Below are 9323 nucleotides of genomic sequence, written 5' to 3' on the forward strand. Positions count from 1 at the left end.
TAGAATGTCCTGTCCCTGAGTGGAGTCTTTTACAGAGCACAACCATGATGTTTCATCGGAATGCCTGCTCAAAAACAACAAACCTTTTTTTGTGTTTTTTTCTAACACTTTGGGATTCCTTACTCTTTTTCTAAAGCCTCCTTTTCTGCTATGTGACTACATATCTACCATATGTCTGACTTCTTTGCCAAGTTAAATAACATGGATTTTTTTCTTTCTTTCTCCTTTTTCCTCTACTATGCATCTGTTGAGATTAAAAGCTTGTGTGGCTAGGGGTATTATCCTTCAAAACTCTAATAAAATTTTCCTGGTACTTAAAAACAATTAATCATAATAGCATTAAACAAACAAAAATAGATCTTTAATTACCTTTTCAATGTTTACGAAATTGACTACCAGGTATCAATATGACATATAGTGTCAGTATGTACATGGGTTTTTGCATGTGAGTACAGTTGCCCACAGAGTCCAGAAGAATCAGATGAGCTGAGAGTTGGAGCTACATGTGGCTTTAAATCACGTAGATGTTGTGAAATTTACTGGCGTTCTCTGCAAAAGCAGTACACGAGTTAATTGGTGGGCCATCTGTCCATTCCCAGATTTTTTCACATGATTGTTTCTCAAGAGCATTTTAGGAGTAATATTAAGTAGAGTTTTATTAAAGTATTAAATGTGACATTTTTTCTAAAAGATAAACAGGGAAATATACTGTAGGTATTTTCATGATGTGTATAAATGCATATTCTTAAGAATAAATGGTACTATTTTACAACTGAAGGAAGAGACACTAGGGAAAAGAGAGTTTGGAAAAGGGTTAAATATGGATGTTTGAAGGAGATTTATGAAAACCTAATAATTTATACATTCATATAAATATAAAGATTCTAAAGGATTTATGGACAATGGGAGACATTCACATACAAACATCATACATTCATGTGTATCCCTATGCATACACAGACACACACAGACACACAGACACACACACACACACACACACACACACACACACACACACACACACACACACACACAAAGGGGTTTAATTGGAACTATCCTGTACAGGGGATTGTGCTTTCCCTCAAAGCCACAGGTCGCCAATTGAAAATTAAAATTGTGTTGAGCTCTGTATCTGCATCCAGGAGAGATGCCCCCTCTTACCTTTCACCTCTTACTATCTGCGACAGACTAGGGAGCTGACCCTCCCCCTTACCAGCTACACAACTCTGGAAAGCATGCCCTATTCCTTGCCTGTATAGCACAATGGAGCTGAACCTGTTGATGGGGGTGCAGGTGAGAAAGAATGTTTGAAGAAGTAAAGAAAATTTTGCCTTGGTGGGGATTACAAATTGCTCCTGAAAAGATACAAGGAGGAGATTCTATTATTTTTTAGGATATAAAATAGAACTACAAAAATTAGAACTCAAAGGGTGTAATTTAGGAGAGATTGACTACAGACTCTTAATGACTTTCAAAGAATATATGGAGACATTTCTCATATATGAACTATTGTTGGGGTAAAAAATGATGCACTGAATAATTTGTTTAAAACCTTAGAAGGTGACAAGGACTTAAATAGTCCAAGAGAAAGAATTGGCCTTGGTAGAAAAGGAAGTACATGAAGGATACGTGGAACATATTGATCCAAAGCTGGATTGCATTTTGGTCATTTTACCCTCTAGGCATTCTCCTACAAGAATATTAATGCAGAGGGAAGATATTATATTGGAATGGATATTTTTACCAAATAAACCAAATGAAAAATTAAAAACTTATGTGGAAAAATCTCTGACTTGATTTGGAAAGGAAAATTGAGACTTTGTCAATTAGTAGGAATGAACCCAGCAGAAATTTTCATACCTTTAACTAAGGAGGACATTGAAAAATTATTGACAGAAAGTGAATCTTGGCAAAGAGCTTGCAGTAATTTTTTGGGAGAAATTAACAGCAAATATCCCAAAAGAGATAGAATTAATCTTATAAAGAGAACAGATTGGATCTTGCCTCGAATTGTAAGGAAAAAACCCATATCTGGAGTTCGTAAATTTTATACAGATGCCAACAAACAAGGAAAGGCAGGTTACAAATCAGAAAATTTAAGTAAAGTGGTTCAAAGTCCTTATAATTCAAAAATCAGAATTGTATGCTGTTCTGTTGGTATTAATGGATTTTTCAGAACCTCTCAACATAGTAACTGACTCTCAGTATGCTGAAAGAGTAGTATTACATATTGAGACTGCAGAATTTATCCCTGATGCTTCAGAATTAACTTCACTATTTATTCAATTACAAGATACAATCAGGAAAAGGAGTCATCCTTTATATATAACTCACATCCGATCCCATACTGGTCTACCAAGCCCTCTAGCACAAGGCAATCATGAGACTGATAAATTATTGATAGGAAATGTGCTGGAGGCCTCAGAATTTCATAAAAAACATCATGTCAATAGTAAAGGTTTAAAAAAGGATTTTTCCATAACCTGGCAACAAGCCAAAGAAATAGTAAAGAAATGTCCTACTTGTTCCTTCTACAATCAAACGCCATTACCAGCAGGATGTAACCCAAAGGGTACTCAGAGAAATGAAATCTGGCAGATGGACGTGTTTCACTTTGCAGAATTTTGAAATATGTACACAACACCATTGATACTTATTTAGGATTTCAATGGGCAACTGCATTGAGTTCTGAAAAAGCTGATTCTGTAATCACTCATTTGCTAGAAGTTTGGCCATTATGGGTATACCTGAACAAATCAAAACTGACAGGTAGTGTGTGGTGTTTTGCTTAGGGTCCCTAGGACACACCTTCTATATGGCTACTGGGGCTATGGCAATGCATTGCCCTTTTAAAGAACTTTTTAAAAACTATATTATTTATTTTTATTTTATAATTTAATTTAATTTTATGTATCAGCCACGGATTCCCCTGGCCTCCTCTCCCCCCTTCCACCCAGCACACCCCCCATTCTCATTTCTTCCAGGGCAAAGACTCCCCTGGGGATTCAGCTCAGCCTGATAGATTCAGTCCAGGTATGTCCAGTCCCATCCTCCCAGGCTGAGGTAAATATCCGTGCTGAAGCCTCATGTTCCAAACAGCCAGCTCATGCACTAAGGACAGGTCCCAGTACCACTGCCTGGGTGCCTCCCAAACAGTTCAAGCTAATCAAGTGTCTCACTTATACAGAGTGCCTGATCAAGTTGGGGGCTCCTCAGCTATTGGGTCATAGTTCATGTGTTTCCATTAGTTTGGTTCTTTATGCCTGTTGTTTTTCCAATCTTGGTCTCAACAATTCTCAATCATACAATCCCTCCTCTTTCTCTCCCATTGGACTTCTGGAGCTCCACCTGGGACCTGGCCATGGATCTTTGCATCTGCTTCCCTCAGTTATTGGATGAGATTTCTAGCATGACAGAGTGTTTGGCCATCTTATCACCAGAATAGGTCAGTTCGGGCTTTCTCTCAACTATTGCCAGTAGTCTATTGTGGAGGTATCTTAGTGGTTTCTGGGGACCTCTCTAGCACTTTGCTTCTTCCTATTCCTATTCTCATTTATCACAGTCTCTTATTCCTTGTTTTCTCTCTCTGTTCTTGATCTAGCTGGGATCTCCCTCTCCCCTAATCTCTATTTCTCTTGAACCTTGCCCTTCATTATCCCCACTCACATCCAGGTTGTTCATAGAGATCTCATCCATTTCTCTGTCATTGGGTGATCCCTGTGTCTTTCTTAGGGTCTGGTATTCTAGGTAGCGTCCCTAGAGTTGTGAGTAGCAAACTAGTCATCTTTGTTTTACATCTGGTATCCTCCTATCAATGAGTATATACCATGTTTGTCTTTCTGAGTCTGGGTTACCTCACTCAGGATGTTTTTTTCTAGATCCATCCATTTTCTGAAAACATCATGATGTCATTATTTTTCTGTCCAGTACCAAGCTGTTCTTATTAATGTAGCTCTATAGTAGAGCTTGAGGTCAGGGATCGTGGTGCCTCCAGAGGTTGTTTTATTGTACAGGATTATTTTGGCTATCCTGGGTTTTTTGTTTTTCCATATGAAATTGAGTGTTATTTTTTTCAGGTCTGTGAAAAATTGTGTTGGTATTTTGATGAGGATTGCATTGAATCTGTAGATTGCTTTTGTTAAGATTGCCATTTTTACTACGTTAAACGTGCCTATCCATGAGCATGGGAGATCTTTCCAGTTTCTGACATCTTCTTCAATTTCTTTTTTCAGGGACTTAAAGTTCTTGTCATATAGGTCCTTCACTTGCTTAGAGTTCCCCCAAGGTATTTTATATCATTTGTGGCTATTGTAAAGGGTGATGTAACTCTGATTTCCTTCTCAGCCTCTTTGTCAATTACATATAGGAGGGCTACTGATTTTTTTGAGTTGATCTTGTGTCGTGCTATGTTACTGAAGGTGTTTTTAAGCTATTTCAGTTCCTTGGTTGAGTTTTTGGGGTCACTCATGTATACTATCATGTCATCTACAAATAGGGAAAGCTTGACTTCTTCCTTTCCAATTTGTATCCCCTTAATCTCCGTATGTTGTCTTATTGCTCTGGCTAGAACTTCAAGTACTATATTGAATAAGTATAGGGAGAGCAGACAGCCTTGCCTTGTTCCTGATTTTAGTGGAATTGCTTTGTGTTTCTCTCCATTGAATTTGTTGTTGGCTGTTGGCTTGGTGTAAATTGTCTTTATTATGTTTAGGTATGTTCCTTGTATTCCTGATTGCTCCAAGACCTTTATCATGAAGGGGTGGTGGATTTTGTCAAATGCCTTTTCTGCATCTAGTGAGATGATCATGTGTTTGTTTGTTTTTTTTCTTTGAGTTTCTTTATATGGTATATTACATTGACAGACTTTTGTATGTTGAACAACCCTTATGAAGGCTACTTGATCCTGGTGGATAATTTTTTGATGTGTTCTTGGAGTCTGTTTGCCAGTATTTTATTGAGTATTTTTGCATCAATGTTCATGAGGGAGATCGGTCTGTAGTTCTCTTTCTTTGTTGCATCTTTGTTTGGTTTAGGAATCAGCGTAATTATAGCCTCATAGAAGGAGTTTTGTAATGTTCCTTCTGTTTCTATAATGTGGAACAGTTTAAAGAGTACAGGTATTAACTCTTCTTTGAAGATCTGGTAGAATTCTGCACTAAAACTATCTGGTCCTGAGCTTTTTTTTTGGTTGGGAGACTTTTAATTACTGTTTCTATTTCCTTAGGGGTTATTGGACTATTTAAATAGTTTATCTGGTCTTGATTTAACTTAGGTATGTGGTACCTATCCAGAAAAATGTCCATTTCTTTTAGGTTTTCCAGTTTTGTGGAGTAGAGGATTTTGAAATATGACCTTATAATTCTCTGGATTTCCTCAATGTCTGTTGTTATGTCTCCCTTTTCATTTCTGATTTTGTTAATTTGGATGCTCTCTCTGTGTCTTTTGGTTAGTTTGGATAAGGGCTTGTCTACCTTGTTGATTTTCTCAAAGAACCAACTTGTTGTTTCATTATTTTTTTTTTTTGTATTATTCTCTTAGTTTCTATTTTATTAATTTCACCTCTCACTTTGATAATTTCCTGGTGTCTATTCTTCCTGGGAGACTTTGCTTCTTCTTTTTTGTTGTTGTTGTTTTTTAATTTTTTTCTTTTATTTTACAATACTATTCAGTTCTACATAACAGCCACAGATTCCCTTGTTCTCCCCCTTCCTTCCCTCTTCCCCTTCCCCCCAGTATTGTTATTGTTATTATTATTAAGACAGTGTTTTTCTGTGTAGTTTTGGTGCCTGTCCTGGATCTTACTATGTTGACCAGGTTGGCCTCAAATTCATGGAGATCTTCCTGGCTCTGCCTCCCAAGTGCTTATTAGGATTAGGACTTGTGTAGTATAAGGGAATTATAATTCTGGCATTGTCGTTACCACTGACTCTTGCTTATCACCCCCAAATGGTCCAGTTTTTATGGTGTGTGTATGCATTTTGTGGATATGTGTTGAAATTAATTGCTTTAACTATGTCTATCAGGAAAGTCTGCATTTCAGAGACCAAATTTTATGAACAATTGAAATCTAGGAAGCACATGGATTCACAGTAATTTCTTGTCAAAAGTACTTTAATATTATTGCATTTCCATGTATTATCACATATATGTTACTTTTTTCTGTAATAAATAGTTTAATAGATGTTAAATTCATAATTGAGCTCATTCATTTGAGTTCTATTAATTTGAGTTCCATTAAAAGCAAACCTCAAAGCATATGGAAATTAGTTTCACCCTGTACAACATCCATTAAAGAGTGAAAACAAAGGAAATTTTGTAACTATCCCAAGCTTCCTTCTTTCATGCCAATGTATTTGAAAGTTTATTCTATGGGCACACACACCCCTCCCACACACACACATACACACACACTCACACATGAAGAATGCTTTTGCTTTTAGCATGAGAAGAATTTTAGCTTAAAACCAAGGCAAAAAAATGTAGAAAGACTAGAATGGCACTTGAGATGAAAAGGCCCAGAACACTTTGCATGGAGCAGTTTGGGTGTTATGCCGATTGGAGTACTTATTACATTCTTTCACAAAATTTTCTCTTTAGTAAGACGAGGGAGTTCCATTTTTTTTTGCCTTTGCAAAACATCAAGGTACTTTGTAAAGTTTACTAAGTTCTACAGAGCTCTGAAATAAAGACCATGAATCAAAAGCATAGAAAAAAGTGAACTGAAATGTGTCAATAAAAATAAAATCAATACTGTTACCTCATTGCAGCTTGCCAAGTACATGAGTAATATGTTTAACATAGTCTATGTGGTTTGTCTTTCATGTATATAACTTCTTTCTAACAGAGTTACTGCCTTACAGAAAATTTCCAGTGAGGCTGCAATACTTTCCACCATAAAACAGAAGGTGAAGATCAAGAAAAAGGCAGTTAAAGGCTTAGCAATATGTTTGCTTATTATTATCACATTTCCCCATGTGTCACTAATGGTTTATAGCTCAAAGTAGAAATAACCATGTTTTAAAGAGGTATAGTACTTACTAAGCATTATTTTATCCCTTGTGACAAAATATTAATCCAGCAAATATCCTCTAAGTTTAATAATAGTATAGGCTTAATTGGTTTATGCCCACACTTAAAGTACCTTTTCTTTCCTCTGTAGAGTTTTCTTGAAATATATTCAGCCTCAGTATTTCTTCTTTGTTTTATGCAAGTAATATTCTCTATGGAGACCACTAGTATTTGTATAAATGTTTAATTTGTAATATATCTATAAAGAAGGTTCCTCATTCTTCTCTTTAATTTCCTTCAGAGCAATTAGAATCTGAGGTACATTCGCTTGTTACCAGAGGCTGTATATTCAAAGTATGATCGGTACAAACAGTAAGACAATAAGAGACTCATCTCATAGCCCTTAGAAGCATTTTATTCTAACACACTGTATGAGGAAATGGCACTGACAATTGTTACATTTCATTATTATATTTTCAAGAAACTGGGAATTAATTATATCTAAGTCTGAAATCCCAAGGTAATTGTCAAGGACCTTTCTCTTTTTTTCAACTTGCTAACATTTTTCTTTGCTAACAGGTAAATATTCTCTATTGGACCTTATATAATGTCTTACTAGTCAGACAGAAGCAAAGACATAATCCCTTCTTAAATTCAACATGTAGCTTACTGGAAATAAACCCTTACAGTTCTTCCTTCCTTATTTACTGTTTTAAGTAGTATGGTATTAGAGCAATTTCATTTGTCATAGCCATCCTGTATCTGCCCAGCTTTGCAAATAATATTGCAACCTAGTGAAAGACATAACATTTCAAGTAAATATATACCCCCTTTATATAAATCCTTAAAAGAATGAGGGTGACAGACCCTAAGTAATATCTCAAGTAGATTAGTCTTCAATCTCATGAGTGAAAGCAGTAATTATTACTTGGTTCAGAGAAAGAAAATGTTTTTCTATTTCCATCAGATTTACATGCTCAAGTTTTAGCCATTGAACTAACATTCTCCATACTTATGGGAATGACAATTTCTTTACACTACTTTTAGAACATTAATAAACAAGTAGCTGTTGTAATGTCAGGAGTGCATAGCACTCAACTTCCTTTATGCCTCGCCAGAGATCTTTGGTACTTTCTTTTAACTAAAAATGCTTTCAAAAAGTGACCTCATGATGGTCAAGATTTACTTGACTAAACTAAAATTGTATTTTCTTTTCTTGTGGATATAATAATTGTAAATAAACTCATAAATGGCTCTATTAATATTCTAATATGGTTAATCAGGAAAGTATGTAATTAAATGGTAGTTTAAAAAACAATGACATCATGCGGTTTACAGGCAAATGGATGGATCTAGAAAAAATCATCCTGAGTGAGGCAACCCAGACTCAGAAAGACAAATATGGTATGTACTCACTCATAGGAAGATGCTAGATGTGGAACAAGGATGACTGGACTGCTACTCACATCACCAGTGAGGCTACCTGGAAAACGGGACCCCAAAAAAGACATGGAAAAATGGATGATATCAACATGAACAGCCTGGTCATGAGTGGGAGCAATGAAGGGCAATGGTTGAGGGAAAGAGAGTGGGAGATCCTAGCTGGATCAAGAAAAGAGAGGGAGAACAAGGAATAGGAGACCATGGTAAATGAAGACCACATGAGAAGGTGAGAAGGGGAGGAAGCAGAGAGCTAGGGAGGCCCACGGAGATCCACAAAGATACCCCCACAAAAGACTGCTGGCAATGGTCGAGAGATGGCAGGAACTGACCTACTCTGGTGATGAGATGGCCAGACACCCTGTTAGTTGTGCCATAAACCCCATCCAAGGACTGAGGAATCTGAATGCAGACATCCACGGCTGGGCCCCTGGTGGAGCACTGGGAGTCTAATTAGTGAGAAAGAAGAGGGTTTATATGAGCGAGAATTGTTGAAGCCAAGGTTGGATAAAGCACAGGGACAAATAACCAAATGAATGGAAGCACAGGATCTATGAACCAAAGGCTGAGGGGCCCCCAACTGGATCAGGCACCCTGAACGGGTGAGACAGTCATTTGGCTTGATCTGTTTGGGAGGCAGCTGTGCGTTGGTGCCGGGTCCTGGGCTCGTTGCATGAGTTGGCTGTTTGAATCCTGGGACACTTGGCTCGGTCTGGGAGGGGGGGAATGGACCTGCCTGGACTGAGTCTACCAGGTCAACCCCGGTCCTCGGGGGAGACCTTGATCTGGAGGAGATGGGAATGGGGGGTGGGCTGGGGGGGGTGAGAGGGGGAGAACAGGGGAATCTGTGGCTATTATGTTGAACTGAATGGTGC

Source organism: Peromyscus leucopus, chromosome X (genome assembly GCF_004664715.2).
Source record: "Peromyscus leucopus breed LL Stock chromosome X, UCI_PerLeu_2.1, whole genome shotgun sequence".
In the NCBI taxonomy this organism is placed as follows: Eukaryota; Metazoa; Chordata; class Mammalia; order Rodentia; family Cricetidae; genus Peromyscus; species Peromyscus leucopus.